This window comes from Macrobrachium rosenbergii, chromosome 24, assembly GCF_040412425.1.
Source record: "Macrobrachium rosenbergii isolate ZJJX-2024 chromosome 24, ASM4041242v1, whole genome shotgun sequence".
NCBI classification, from domain to species: domain Eukaryota; kingdom Metazoa; phylum Arthropoda; class Malacostraca; order Decapoda; family Palaemonidae; genus Macrobrachium; species Macrobrachium rosenbergii.
Genome location: NC_089764.1, coordinates 22,731,700 through 22,747,471, shown reverse-complemented (window position 1 = coordinate 22,747,471; position 15,772 = coordinate 22,731,700). Strand labels below are relative to the sequence as shown.

Here is a 15,772-nt window from a genome sequence, read left to right as displayed (position 1 = left end):
GAAAAACTCCTCCCCTGGCAGTGTTCATTTCTGTCCTGGCCCTAAAAAAATAATGCCGGGAAAATATATTTATTTTCTCCAATTAAGAAGGAACTGGAATGCATTTCGATACACTAGTTTTTAAAGTAACTGAGCAGTTAAATGCAAAATAGTTCAGATAGTAAAACAATGATGGAACTTTGCATGTAGTACACCTGTACCTTGGGTATGAAGATTTTGCCGTTAGCCAAAAGAAAGCTGGTTCAACCGTTAAGCTTCCATAGATTCCTTTCATTATCTAAGTAAGTTAAGTATATCTTAGTTTAACCAGACCACTGAGCTGATTAACAGCTCTCCTAGGGCTGGCCCGAAGGATTAGATTTACTTTAAGTCTTTAAGAACCATTTGGTTACCTAGCAACGGGATCTACAGCTCATTGTGGAATCCGAACCACATTATGACGCGAAATGAATTTCTATCACCAGAAATAAATTCCTCTAATTCTTCATTGGCCGGTCGGAGAGTCGAACGCTGGGGCCAACAGCGTGCTAGCCGAGAGCTCTACCTACCCTCCAATGAAGAACTGTTTTTAAGCACAGTGCTTTGTTAGACGTGCTCATTCCCCTTGAAGAGCATTGCCTTCATATTGTGGGAGCTTCTTCATTTCTCCCCTTCCTCGATTCGACTGAACCCGAAGTGATTTGTCCTGACCACCACTCCCTCTCTCGCCTCATCTCTTGATCCGCTCTCCCTCCACTGCAGAGTGGTTCCTCCATCTCTTTATGGCGTGCTCCAGGTCCTTTAATGTCTCTGCTCTCGGGCGATCCCGCAACACCCTTCAGGCGATCTCTTCTCAGATACGGGTTGAAACGCGGGAATCCTCGGGTCACGCGGTTCAGTAATTGTTTCTTTTCGTCAGTTGCCAAGCTTTGGAAATCTCTTCCAGCTTTTCTTTTTCCTGAATCTTGTAATTGTCCCAGCTTTAAGAAACAAATCTGACTAATCTGTTTCGTTTGTGTGTGATTTGTTTTGTGTGCAAATGGACTTTATTTACTTATCGGATAAGCTGCTAATGTTGTTAATTAAAATTCTGAATATAAGCATTTGAGATATATATATATATATATATATATATATATATATATATATATATATATATATATATGTATGTATATATATATATATCAATATATATATATATATATATATATATATATATATATATATATATATATATATATATATCTCAAATTCTTATATTCAAATTTTAGTTAACAATATTAGCAACTTAAATAAGTAAATATCCATTTTACAAAACAAATATATATATATATAGTATATATATATATATATATATAAATATATGCACACATTGTATATACATACATAATGTAGGTATACATATGTATACAAACATGCATACAGTATATAAATATAAATATATATAAAATAAAATCAGTTTCTACTGTTCTGACTTCATTTGTACGGGTATCCTTGAAATTCAAAAGATATCCATTTGCAGGCGTTATTCTCTATGAATAATAACGCGAAATAGCTTTTCTTTATATATAGCACATAGTTTTCGATCGAAGTATGGAGAGACATTTTCTAAAGAATCTGCGTATGAAAAAGACCTCTTTTCAGCTCACAACCGTCGCTATAAAAGCAAAGTCTTTCCAAGGAACAGGGTTCCAGGGGTGACGCTTCCGCTCGCTTCTTTTTCCAGCCTCAGGGGGGGACTCTGGTTAATTAACTCTTGCTTCCAAATTCAGCTCAGCCGAGAGAGAGGCGCCCAGAAACATTTGCAAGATACCAGTGAGAGGACGTTAACGTTTTCCAGCTCCGCAAATGTATGTTATTTATACAAATTCATGAAAGTTATAAACTGCTACGGTGGTTGCTGCCTTTTTTTATTAAGTACATTTTACATACATTAAAAAGATGGATATTACCTAAGAAGTGGGTCTGTGTATAACTTTTCTCTTTTTAACAGTTGAAGAACTGAAAATTTGTAAAAGGCAAACTGTGGAAATTAATTACTGAAGAAGTGTTTTATTTCCCAGTAACGATCTTCTTTGAAATATGTATATATGTATGTATGTATATATATATATATATATATATATATATATATATATATATATATATATATATATATATATATATATATGTATACAGTATATATATTTATATATATACACATATATATATATATATATATATATATATATATATATATATATATATATATGTTATATCATATATTATATACACACACACACATATATATACACGATAGTTCGTTGATTTTACACATAGTGTTTTTGTGCATTGATATGTTAAGCCACATATAATCCAGTAATATAAACCAGTAACTACTCTCAAAAGGAATTAAATATTTAAAGGCCTCCTAGCTCAACCGGAGTGCAAACGTAAGCCCTTTGGAGTTAGAAATAGAAGACAATGACTTCTTCCCAGCCACCTTCGAAGATACAGGTAGAATTCTCTCTGGTGTCCTTCTTTCCTGTCGAATTAAGGTTCTGTAATCGATTCGAAATGAACCCATCCCTTTCACAAGAACAAACTGCAACGTTTGTAACGTAGTATTTATCATTACCATTATTATATGATTCCATTTGGCGGCGTGATATTCCCATGGTAAGGCAGATTCGTTATTAGTGTGAAATTTTCGGTTTTATATACCTTCATATATGCATACATACATATATGTATGTATGTATGTAATCAGAGGAATTTATTTCTGGTGATAGAAATCCATTTCTCGGTATAATGTGGTTCGGATTCCACAATAAGCTGTAGGTTCCGTTGCTAGGTAACCAATTGGTTCTTAGCCACGTGAAATAAGTCTAATCCTTCGGGCCAGCCCTAGGAGAGCTGTTAATCAGCTCAGTGGTCTGGTTAAACAAAGGTATGGTTTAACTGTACGTACATACATACATATATGTATGTATGTATGTATGTGCTGTGTCTGTGTGTATGTATGTGTGTGTGTGCATGATTGCATCATGCAAGAACCAAAAGCTGAACTACAGCTATCTCCTGAGGAGGTAGTGCTTGCGTAAAAACCGTTACAACGATCGTCTAAACATTATAGAACAGAACACATATATAATATTAGTTTTCATATCTTGGCTTATTTGCCACGGAAAGTCTGCGAGCGGTCGGTAAAAGAAAGTTCTTCGGAAATTATGATCCCATCATTTCGAAGCTGCGACCTCATAATTTCCTCCATTATGTTTCAATATGCCCGCCTTTACTGACTCTCCTGAAGAGTTGGGACTGCTTCTGAGATCGTCCAGTAGATTTCGCGTTGCCTTCGTTGCAAATGCCATGTGTTTCTCATAGCCATTGGCTTACCCAACATTTCAAAAGTCGAATGTTTATGTCATTCACTCTATGTATGCACGGACATAACTGTATGTATTAAATGTGTATGCATATATATATATATGCATACATACATAATACATATTTATATGTATGTATATATATATATATATATATATACGTATATGTGTGTGTGTTTATACAATACCCTAATACCAATACTCCTCCTTTAATATCCGTCTTTGTCAGTGTCATCCGCTTGTTGTTTCCAGATGCTCTTATTGTGTCTCATCTCTTAATGGAACATCCACGATAGAAAAGAAAGAAAAAGCGGAAAATACCTGTCGGATGTAAGGAAGGATAGACCAACATTAACACCAGACGAAGAAAAGAGATAACGCAGGGAAGAACTTGTATCTAATGTCAAAAATAAGAGATACGAAGAGAAGATATTTTTTGACATACTAGAAGCTAAAGAAGACTTGAACGTATTATTGAATGACTTGTGGTTTTAGGAGTGGAATTAGTGACGAAGAAATTTAGGAGATAGAAAGCACAGGCAGTGATGGAATCATTGCAGTAAGTATACCATGGAAAATATACCCTGGTTAATACTGCTTTCTGCGAATGTGACCTGATAAGTATATCTTAGTTTAACCAGACCACTGAGCTGATTAACAGCTCTCCTAGGGCTGGTCCGATGGATTAGATTTATTTGACGTGGCTAAGAACCTATTGGTTACCTAGCAACGGGACCTACAGCTTATTGTGGAATCCGAACCACATTATAGCGAGGGAATGAATTTCTATCACCAGAAATAAATTCCTCTTATTCTTCACTGGCCGGTCGGAGATTCGAACTCGCGGCCAACAGAGTGGTAGCTGAGAACGGAACCCGCTTGCCCAATGAAGAACTATGTGACCTGATTATCACTGGTAATTACAGGGGTATTACAGTATCGTCGGTTGCGATAAAAGTATTTAAAAAGCTAAAGAAAGAAAATTATAAAATTTTTAGAGATGAACAAGCTTGTTTTGGAAAATTTAGGAATTGCACAGTTCAAATATCTGCTTGAACACGTATTGTGCAACAGTGTATGGACTCCAAAAATCGCTTTTTCTTCAGTTATGAATAAGTAAAGCTTTTTTCTTCAGTGAGAAATAAGTAAATCGTTTTTTTCTTCAGTTAGAAATAATGATTTTATGACAAGTGAAAAGCAGAGGTTGATCTCTCTCTCTCTCTCTCTCTCTCTCTCTCTCTCTCTCTCTCTCTCTCTCTCTCTCTCTCTCTCTCTCTCTAGTCTAAAAAGAACGATTAGAAAATCCCCTGAATTTTCAGAGAAAGTTTCTGGCTCGTCACCTCACGAGTTATGTGGGCTCATTAGCCCTCCTTCCTCACTTGGAGATATTAATGAATTAATGAGCATTACATTGTGAACAATGGAGTACCTCTCCTTAAATAATTATGGGCCAGGATTACTCTTTTCCTAATTCACTTCCCTGTATTTTAGTTAATCAATTAAAGAAAAATAAGAATTCCGTTATATGAGGTAATCGTTTCCTTATTTAAAAAAACAAGAGTTTAGTAATGCTCGCATCATTGTTTTAAATTTCAGACCAGAAAGAACCTGCACACACACACACAGGCACACACATATATACTCGTATATGTATGTAGAAATAATCAGCACACAATCGTGTGGAACAGAAGTAAATTTCTGACTCACATCAGGATCGAACCCAGGTCTTTTAATTGAAAGGCAAGGGCGCTGCCCACTAGGCCATACAAGTCTAGAAGATGCTCTCAGGTTCCAACTTCTTTTAGGCTTGTATGACCTAGTGGGCAGCGCCCTGCCTTTCAATTAAAAGACCTGTTCTGATCCTGATGTGAATCAGAAATTTATTTATGTATATATATATATATATATATATATATATATATATATATATATATATATATATGTGTGTGTGTGTGTGTGTGTGTATTTATTTATGTATGTAGTATAACTGAATCACGGAAATATGGAACGTGATGAATATATAAATAAAGGCAATGCCACGAAGTAAAGTGAAGCGACGGAGTGGTGGTAGGCCTTACTCCTTTATAATCCCCATCTGTCATTTACACGAGCTTTCTCCGTAAGCTTATTTTTATATTTCTACATAAGTCTGCTAAGTAATGGACAGTCAGTCGAAAAGTCTAGCACCACTTCGCTGTTTCACTTTCCTTCGTGGTATTGCCTTTACGTATGTATGTATGTATGTATGTATATACACATATATATATCTATATATACACGTATATGTATATATATATATATATATCTATATCAGTATCTATATACAGTATATATATTGTATATAGACACGTCCCCACAGTTTTGTTTTTATTTCCCAAAATTATCTACACTTCACTAGCTGATATGTATATATATATATATATATATATATATATATATATATATATATATATGTGTGTGTGTGTGTGTGTGTGTGTGTATGTGTGTGTGTATAATGTCCATAATTTTATTGTTATGGACCCGTAAATTCATCAGTTGCCTATTGGAATGCCGAGAGAAGATTCACACACACACACACACACACACACACACACATATATTATATATATATATATATATATATATATATATATATATATATATATATATATATATATATATGTGTGTGTGTGTGTGTGTGTGTGTGTGTGTGTGTGTATCAGCTAGTGAAGTATGGATATTATCCGGTCATAAAAATAAAATTGTGGGCCTGTGTATATAATATATATATATATATATATATATATATATATATATATATATATATATATATATATATATATACATTTATAGAATATGAGTACACCGATACCAGTATCTAAGAGGAGACAATAACCTATTACCGTTATTCTTTCAAACTCATTATCATCACCACTCAGCAAATTGGCTACTAGACTAGACAACATGAAAATAAGATAGTCGAATTATTAGTTCTTCTAGTAAAAGTAAAATAATGGAAATGATATCCCTCAGTTGCGATCGTAATTCCACAAACTTGACATTTTCAAGAGATAGAACTCCGAGGGGTAAGAAAAACCAAGCTGTCCTTTGGTAACAATCAAAACTTGTTGAGAACTGTGCGTCGGAAACAGGACTTCAGACCCTGTCAGCCATTCTGGTTTGCAATTTTGGTAACTTCGGTTCAACAGAATAGTTTATATGTTTTAGTAGGCCTACTCGTATTGCTTGATAGTTATTAGCATTGTGGATAGTCAACGAATTCCCTATCAGACTTATTAGCTGTCGTGAACAAGCCTTTTGTTATAATCTACAGTGTTACTGATGATTACCACTGTATTTACAGTGTTACTGGTGAAATAATGATGATCATAATAGTGAAGGTTTTTATGTTACGGCCTATAATTTCATTTGGTTACGCAGACTTAAAACTGAGTACACTGAATGGATCTAATACTTGATGTCCTTATTTTTTTCATCATTAAATTAATTCGCTACCTTTTGTAAAATGAAATTAATTAAATCTCTCTCTCTCTCCTTGCTGAATTTTTTTCAAAAATTAATCCTGAAGGTGAGATATATATGTATATATATATATATATATATATATATATATATATATATATATATATATATATATATATATATATATATATATTACACACATATATATACGTATATATGTATATATATAACTGACAGGTATATATGTATAAATAATATATATTATATATATATTATGTATACAAACATACATACATAAACACATATATATGTATATAAGTATGCATGTATGTATGTATGTATATGTATGTATATCTGAATATTTTACACATGTCTCTGTCAGTTCTAACTGAACCAAAAATAATAGTTTTAAGACGATGCGGCTTAAATATCCAAAGGTAGTTCCTGGTTGTTCATGTAATTTTATCTGTAATGTATATTTTCATTACTTCAGTGAAGTACAGAATTGAAAACTATTAGCTACCATAAATAAGATGGAAATCCAAGTATCTTAATGATAATAAAGACAGCATCGAAATATATTTTCTGATCGAGATAAACAGCAAAAGTTTTCCCAGAAAATATTGTGTTTTTTTCATAAGCTGGCGAAAGAAAAGCTGGTGATGACAAGGTGTGTCTTCTGATGAGTAAGGTTTCGAAATCGTTTCTCTGTGTCTCTTCAACCATTATGGTTTTAGTTGAGGAGTAAAAGCGATTCAAAGTATATTTTGAGCTGGAAACTTGTCATACAGACATATCTTCCGCCTCTTCTTCTCGGCTAAATAATTAGTCAGGGTCGCTGATTTTAATGAGCCTTTTCCAGGTGGTAGACAGAGATAGCCTTCTTGTCAATGTTATTTTTCATTTCAGAAATATTTCATATATCAGCCTTTGACAAATATTAGAAGAATGATTAGAAAATCATTAATATACATTAACCACTGTAGGTGTAAAATGAATTACAGGGATATTAAATGTATTAAAATTAGTCTGATTGGTGTCTATGTCTGGCTAACGCCGAACTTCAGTGAGACTAAGAACTCGCTGTCAGTCAGTATTGCTCAGTTCTTCTACACGATTCGCTCTGCCTAAGTAACACAAAACTTAATGATTCTGCTATTTGAAAATTCACGTGAACTTCGACCCCTGGCTTTATTTTAGAATAGAAAAAACTTAAGTAATATATCATTTAAAGCTGCCGAACGGAAGGCATTGATCGCAAGGCTTCCTACTTCCCCAGAGATGGCGTTCTCAGTGCCACATGCGTCTCATCCTTTGTCCTATTATTACTGAAACTGCTCTTCTCTTCGGATGCCATAAGTTTCCAAAGATACTGATTGCTGTAATCTTTTGGTCAAAATTGCTGTGAGTTGTGATTTCTTTTGGCCAGTTAATGGTGGACATGATATATAGATTATGGTCGGGAAACAAACGCTTTGGTGTTTTGTCCACAGTTGTGTAACATCATGGGACTTAAATTAGAGCCATTAGCGCCCACTCATTTTGCAAAACAAGAACGCCAAATGGTTTTCATTCATTTAACTGCAAAAGAGTAGGAAAGTCGTCGTATGTCAATATTAACAGGTTGGAAAAGGGGTGTAACGTTACCTTAATAGAGTAGGCATCGTTGCTTAGTTCAACTTTCTTGCATTGGTGTTTATCTGTGTAAAGATCTTTCTGCAGTTAGGCACAGAATTGAAAACCATTAGGTACTTTTGTTTGAGCTGCCATAAATAAGGTGAAAATCCAATTATCTTAATGTTAATAAAGACAGTATCGAAATGTATATACAGATCGAGATAAATAACAAATATTTTACAAAAAAAAATATTATATTCGTCTCATCAGCAAGCGAAAGAAAAGCTACTTTGGCAAGTTGTAACTTCTGATGAAAATGTTTTCATCGCCATTATTAAGATACTAGTCGAGGATTAAAAGCAACTCAAATGTTTTATTTTTTGCTTAATCTTTAGTCTGGGTTGTGGTGTTTAACTGGTCTTTTCCAGGTTTTTGACAGAAATATCCTCCTCATAATGTTATTTTTCATTTTGAAAATATATATATATATATATATATATATATATATATATATATATATATATATATATATATATATATATATATATCAACCTGTCAATATTATTAAAAGCATGAGTAGACAATCGTTAGTATCCATTAAGCATTGTCGATGTGAAATGAATTACGGAGATATTAAATGTATTAGAACTGGTTTCACTGGTCTAAATAGCTGACTAGTCTGAACTTGAGTAAACCTAAAACCTCACTGATTAGCCAATATTGCTTATTCCTCCTAGTGACTCGCTTTGCATAAGTAACACTAAACTTAGTGATTCTACCATTTGAAAATTCTTGTTGTGAACTTCGACCCCTGGATTTCTCGTAGAGAAAAACCTTAAATAATATACCATTTGAAGCTGCCGAACAGATAACATTGATCGCAAGGCTTCATGTTTCCCCCACAGATGGCAGTTCTGAATGTCACATACTTCGTATCGTTTGTTCTACTACTGAAACTACTCTTCTCTTTGGATGTCAAAAGTTTCTAAAGACCCTGATATATTTTATTCTTTTGGTCAAAACTTCTGTAAGCTGTGATTTCTTTTGACCATAGAGGATATAACGTAGATTATTGTCTTTTTTTCCACAAATCTGTAACATCAGGGAGCTTACAGTAGAGGTATTAGTGCCCACTCATTTAGCAAAACCTCTTGTTACCAAACATCAGCGTCAAATGGGTTTCATTTCTTTTACTGTAAAAGTGTAGAAAAGTCTTCTTGTGTAGATGCTCATTTGGTGAAGGAAGGCTACAATATTACTTAATGCGTAGGCATCTTTACTTAGTTCTGTCTTCTTGCATTGTATTTTTTTTTAAATATTGTTTTTTACTTCTCAGTTCATCTTAAATCATTTAATATCTTCGTCTGTCTACATAAGTTTTCTCATATGTATATTCTGAGGAACTTTGCCATACAAGTTAATACCATTTTGGGCTTCTTTCATATAAGAATTCGGAAAAATCGTAAGAGAAGGTTAAAATGAAATACGACCAAGAATAAAGTAATAATGGTAAACACGAGCCAGTAAGGTGGAGAAAGGACTGCAAGCACGAATAATGATAAATGGAAGCTGTGTTCATGATTTCTCTAGGTATTTGGAAATAAATGTAATAGATAGAAGAGGTGAATTACTGAAGAATTATATTAATGAGATAAGGGAGGCATCAGGGTGTCTAAAATAATTATGGAAGAGAAAAGAAAGTTCAGGCTGGAAAGGTTAAGACGGACGTTGAGCCACCTTTGCCTTTTAGAAGAAGTATACCTTAGTTGAACCAGACCACTGAGCTGATTAGCAGCTCTCCTAGAGAGGGCTGGCCCGAAGCATCAGACTTATTTTACGTGGCTAAGAACCAGTTGGTTACCTAGCAACGGGACCTACAGCTTATTGTGGAATTCGAACCACATTATACCGAGAAATGAATTTCTATCACCAGAAATAAAATCCTCTAATCCTTCACTGGCCGGCCGGAGAATCGAACGTGGGCCTAGGAGAGTGCTAGGCGAGTACGATATCGACCCATCCAGTGAAGGACTTTTGCCTTTTAGAGGCATGGATGATGATTACAGACTGGAAAGTTAATTGCTCAAGGAGGCTGAAAGGACTAGAAAAACGCCGATACAAACATGTGGTAAAAGGGGTTAGCAATGGTGAGCACATTCACATGAATGTTTTGGGCAGTTGGAGAGAATGATGTCGAGTTGGTGAGAACTGTGTAATTCGAGAGAGTGGAGAAGAAGGAATATATGAGGAATGAAAAAAATTGGTGCGAAGCTAAAAAAAAAAAAAAAAAAAAAAAAAAGCTCTAATACCCTAGCAGCTAGGGTAGAGATGGGCATGGGTCTCGGAACCTCAGACAAAAATGCCCGCTGATAACTGGTAGACGAATCCCAGCACCGCTGGTCCCATTGAGATGTCTATATATATATATATATATATATATATATATATATATATATATATATATATATATATATATATATATATATATATATATATATATATATATATATATATGTGTGTGTGTGTGTGTGTGTGTGTGTATGTTTGTAACATTAAGCCTTTCTATCTAATAGAGGTGGCTCCCAAATGTTCATATTCATATTCAAACCGCCGAATTGTTGATGAACCCTTGTGCAGATATCTCGGATCACAGACATTTGAATAATGCAGATACATATATATTATATATATGTATGTGTGTGTGTGTATGTTTGTAACATTAAGCCTTTCTATCCAATAGAGGTGGCTCCCAAATATTCATATTCATATTCAAACCGCCGAATTGTTGATGAACCCTTGTGCAGATATCTCGGATTACAGACATTTGAATACTGCGCATGGATTGTAAGCCCCCGCATGTCTTTATTTATTTTTTGTTTCTGTTTTGTAATTTACCATAAAAAGAGTCGATTGGAACCGATCCATTTCGAAATATATAGAGCTCATAAATTAACCAGACTAGCTCTCCATTAAATGAAGTGCTCTTTCCAACAGAAATCAGATAGAGTCTGTGTGTGTGTGTGTGTATTCAACTGACAGTTTGTTCTGAAAAATAAACGCTTATTTTTGTATTAAGTCGCAGTGAATCCTTAAATTAGTAAAATTATATCTCTCTGCAACAGTAAGAATCTTTTGTATGTATACTTATGCATATTTTATGTATAAATATTATGGGATATCATGTATAGTTAGGTATCCCCAGCAGTATTATTGGGATGTGAGGCTTTGTACCTGGGTTCCTTAAACTATAGAGTGAAATATCTAGCGTTCTGTGATTTTTATAGTATCCCATAATCCTGTGTGAGTTTAGCAAGGGTAATGCGTAACATTTAGATACGTTTTGTCCATTCAAAGAATGGTTTTAGAATAAAGGTACTGAAAGCCTTGACAAGTTCCTGTTTTTTTTTTTATTTACACTTTCATCAGCTACATTTACAAAATAATGGGAAGTGATAGGGAATAAAAAGTATGAAATATGCTATATTCTCTCTTTCTCTCTCTCATGAACAGGATAAGAACAAATACAAAACGAGAAAAGTCAACAGTGGGATGATGAAAGACAAAAACGCCGAGCGATGCTCTTCCCTTTTCTGCGCCACAATTCACTTCTATCGCCAGACGCATTCGAGGGTGAAGTCAACAGACGAATCCTTAACTCACGCAGCCATCTGGTCATTCGCTCGAACCGATTTCCAGTGAGTTCACGGCCGAACACCCGCTGCAGTGCTTTTCACGCAGAATTCATCACGCCAGCAGCGCCGCATTTACAATTTATCTCAATCAATTGACGCGATTGGTCTGGTGTTTACGGTGCTTTTGTTCCAGAGCGCTCCCCTGGATGGAAAAATTGTTTTGCGCTCGTTATCCCTGACAATCAAATCAAAATAGCCAACGTTGCTAGCTTTCTGGTGGAATGTATTCGAGAGCTTTTTCGGTTTTAATATAAAAATCACACCCTGGTGGTTTTGGATCTGTCAGATTTAAATGGAAATTTGAATTTATTAGGTATACTCTCACAAAAGATTTTATATTGATATTTTGCATGGATGTAAGATTCGTTTTTAAACATTTCCCTAATCGCAAAAAGAATAAAATTGTCACTAATACTACTGAACAACAAATCTTTATACACAAGTACGTCAAAAATATGATTGTCAGAAAAAATTTACGGCCTTGGAATATAATTGAAAATTATCTTATTAACAACTGCATCTATTTACTGTAAGACTAAATTTTTACAGTCTCCCTATAGTAATATCTGATTTAAGCTTTCTGGGTTGATATGGCCTTCATTTGATCTTACTCTAGGATGTAGAATTACTGCCATCTTTCATAAACTAGTTTTCATTTAACAAACCCTTTTCTAGGAATGTTTTCCATCAATGCTTTAAATTTGCCGTGACAGTGCTACTGTAAATTTGGCAAGTCGTCTGTGGTACTTTTCTGAGCCCAGCTCGATGACTTGCTTTTGTCTTGATGATGCCTGAAAGGGTAGGCTCGTTGTTTCCGTTCCAGAGATTCTGGCCTTGAGATAATCCGTTTCACACATACCTCTGTCTTTGGCTACTATCAGGACCCACAGAAGCATTGTAGAACTCACCTCTGTAGGCGTCAAGAAGTCCTTCTCAAGGAGAGTGAGCTATGGCCTGACAAACTCCTTCCTACTGTTTCCTTCTTTCTTTATCTTGAAACGTATTTTAAAATTTGTGCAATGCTGACGTCCCAGTACTCCCTCAATCCCTGGCAATGTAACTGTTTCTTCTAAAAAAAACTTCTGCCCTGTATCCACTGATTCATCCCTAGACGACAGTTTTGTAACTGAGCCTTCTAATCCACATAGTTCATTTAATTTTAAAACTTTTGAAAAGCAAAAAAAAACATCTCTGATCAAAAAAAAAAAAAAAAACAGCTCTGATAATTTTCCTTTATATAGCTCAAGGAGCTTGTGGATGAACTAGCCTCAGCATTTTGATGCATTCTCTACCTTATCCTTGACTGTAGCAATCCCATTTCCAAGATGTGTATCAACGTTAACCTTTCCATTTACCATAGTATTGCTCTTTTAACTACCAAAGCTAGATTTATCCTATGAAGTCCCCCGACTCTAGTAGCTTTCTCTGTAGTTATCTGTACTGTTTTAGCAAGTGGCACTCTCCTACCCTACGTTATCGAACCTATAAACTCTCATAATCTCTGGGGAATGTTATATTGTTGCTCTTAGTATTTGCAGTCTTTGACAGGGTTAGCCAGAAGGCCCTGTTACCCAAACTTTTTACCTATGGTTTCACTCCTCCGTATTAGTCAGTTTCAAGTCCCGTTTCAGACCAGTCTCAGTTTCAAGTCCCATTTCAGGCCAGTCTCAGTTTCAAGTCCCATTTCAGACCAGTCTCAGTTTCAAGTCCCATTTCAGACCAGTCTCAGTTTCAAGTGCCATTTCAGAACAGTCTCAGTTTCAAGTCCCATTTCAGGCCAGTCTCAGTTTCAAGTTCTATTTCAGACCAGTCTCAGTTTCAAGTCCCATTTCAGACCAGTCTCAGTTTCAAGTCCCATTTCAGACCAGTCTCGGTTTCAATTCCCATTTCAGACCAGTCTCAGTTTCAAGTCCCATTTCAGACCAGTCCCAGTTTCAAGACTCATTTCAGACCAGTCTCAGTTTCAAGACCCATTTCAGACCAGTCTCAGTTTCAAGACTCATTTCAGACCAGTCTCAGTTTCAAGACCCATTTCAGACCAGTCTCAGTTTCAAGTCCCATTTCAGACCAGTCTCAGTTTCAAGTCCCATTTCAGACCAGTCTCAGTTTCAAGTCCCATTTCAGACCAGTCTCAGTTTCAAGTGCCATTTCAGACCAGTCTTTCAGTTGCAAGTCCTTTTCAGGCCAGTCTGCAATTTTCAAGTGCAGTGGAAAGGACTATGAAGTATCCCTTCTTTAAAATAAACCTTATTCGTAGAAAAAATAAATGCTAACGATGACCATTCCTAGTAAAGTAGAACTCGTTTGGCAATCGTCAAGGTACATTGATATAGGACCAAATCAGTGTCATAAACAAACTCTTAGCTTTTGGCCCCCGTAACCAACTCTGTTCTCCCCTTCCCCCTTTCTGGTGTGGGGAGCAAACACTGATTCTTGGGGCACAATTTTACGAGGAAGACAAAGTTAACCTTACTTCTATACAATGTGAACTCGATTGCGATTTCATATAGGCAACTACAAATGTATGTTTGAGTTAAATAATAAATATATTATATATATTTATATATATATATACCAATATCTATATATCTATATATATATCTTTATATATATATAGGAGCAAACAATGATACAGTATGTATATGTGTGTGTCTGGGTACATAATATATGTATATATATATATATATATATATATATATATATATATACTTCTATACAATATGAACTCGATTGTGTGTTTGTGTGTTGTGTGTGTGTGTGTGTGTGTGTGTGTTGTGTGTGTGTAATGTATTTATGTATATATATATGCGTGCATGTCTGTGTTAGTGCATGTAAGGAGATGTAGACGATCCCAAATGTCCATTATTACTTTTCAGTTGCACTGTATACTTTTCAGTTCAAACACACGCACACGCGTGAATTTAGGTACGTGTGTGTGTGACAGAGAACGTAAACTGCAAAGCTGTAAAATATGAAAAATAATATAATAATAAAACATAATAATAATATATGTATATATAATATAATACGTGTTATATATATATATATATATATATATATATATATATATATATATATATATATATATAGAATGTTTAACTAATTAGATTTTTTGAACTTGGATAACTGGTATTTGAGACTAGTATTTATAGTATAAAAAACTTTCTTTTATCTTACCTGGCTGGCTGAAATAAACAGTTTTGTTTATTTGCAACAAATCACTTTTGTTTTTCTAACTTTATTCTTATTTTATCAGTAATAAGTTTATTGATAAGCAAATACTCAAAAGTATTATTTCGAAAAGTTTTTCCAAAGTTTACAATGCAATGTTCTAAAACTCATCATCTGAAAATCTCAACCTCGACTGATTGAGGGTCTCTTTGAGTGCAAGAGAAACTATGAACTCAGTTTCCAAACTTCGAGGAAATAAGGACGAAAAAAATCGCTGCGAAGCGCAGGTGAAAACCGACGCGTGCTACCACTTTGCCTGTCTTCCGCCAACTGACTTTCTCCCGAAGACCCGAGACCTGAAGTTGCAGCCTCACACGCGAGCGCTCTCCCAATTACCTCCCAAACCACCCCACCGTGCTCTCTTTCCCCGTCGTGATGTCAGGACAATTAAACCTTTCTATCCTCTCCCACGTAACCTTCCTA

General features: G+C 34.9%; 1 protein-coding gene across 1 annotated transcript in view; it reads right to left on the bottom strand.

Annotated features, from left to right (window-relative positions):
* Positions 1-15,606, bottom strand: part of LOC136851747 (hemicentin-2-like) — a 51,123-nt gene extending 35,517 nt beyond the window's left edge. Inside the window, exon 1 of the mRNA XM_067126072.1 lies at positions 15,296-15,606. The gene's annotated coding sequence lies outside the window, so the exon portion shown is untranslated. The remainder of the gene's footprint in view (positions 1-15,295) is intronic.
* Between the last annotated feature and the right edge of the window lie 166 nt (positions 15,607-15,772).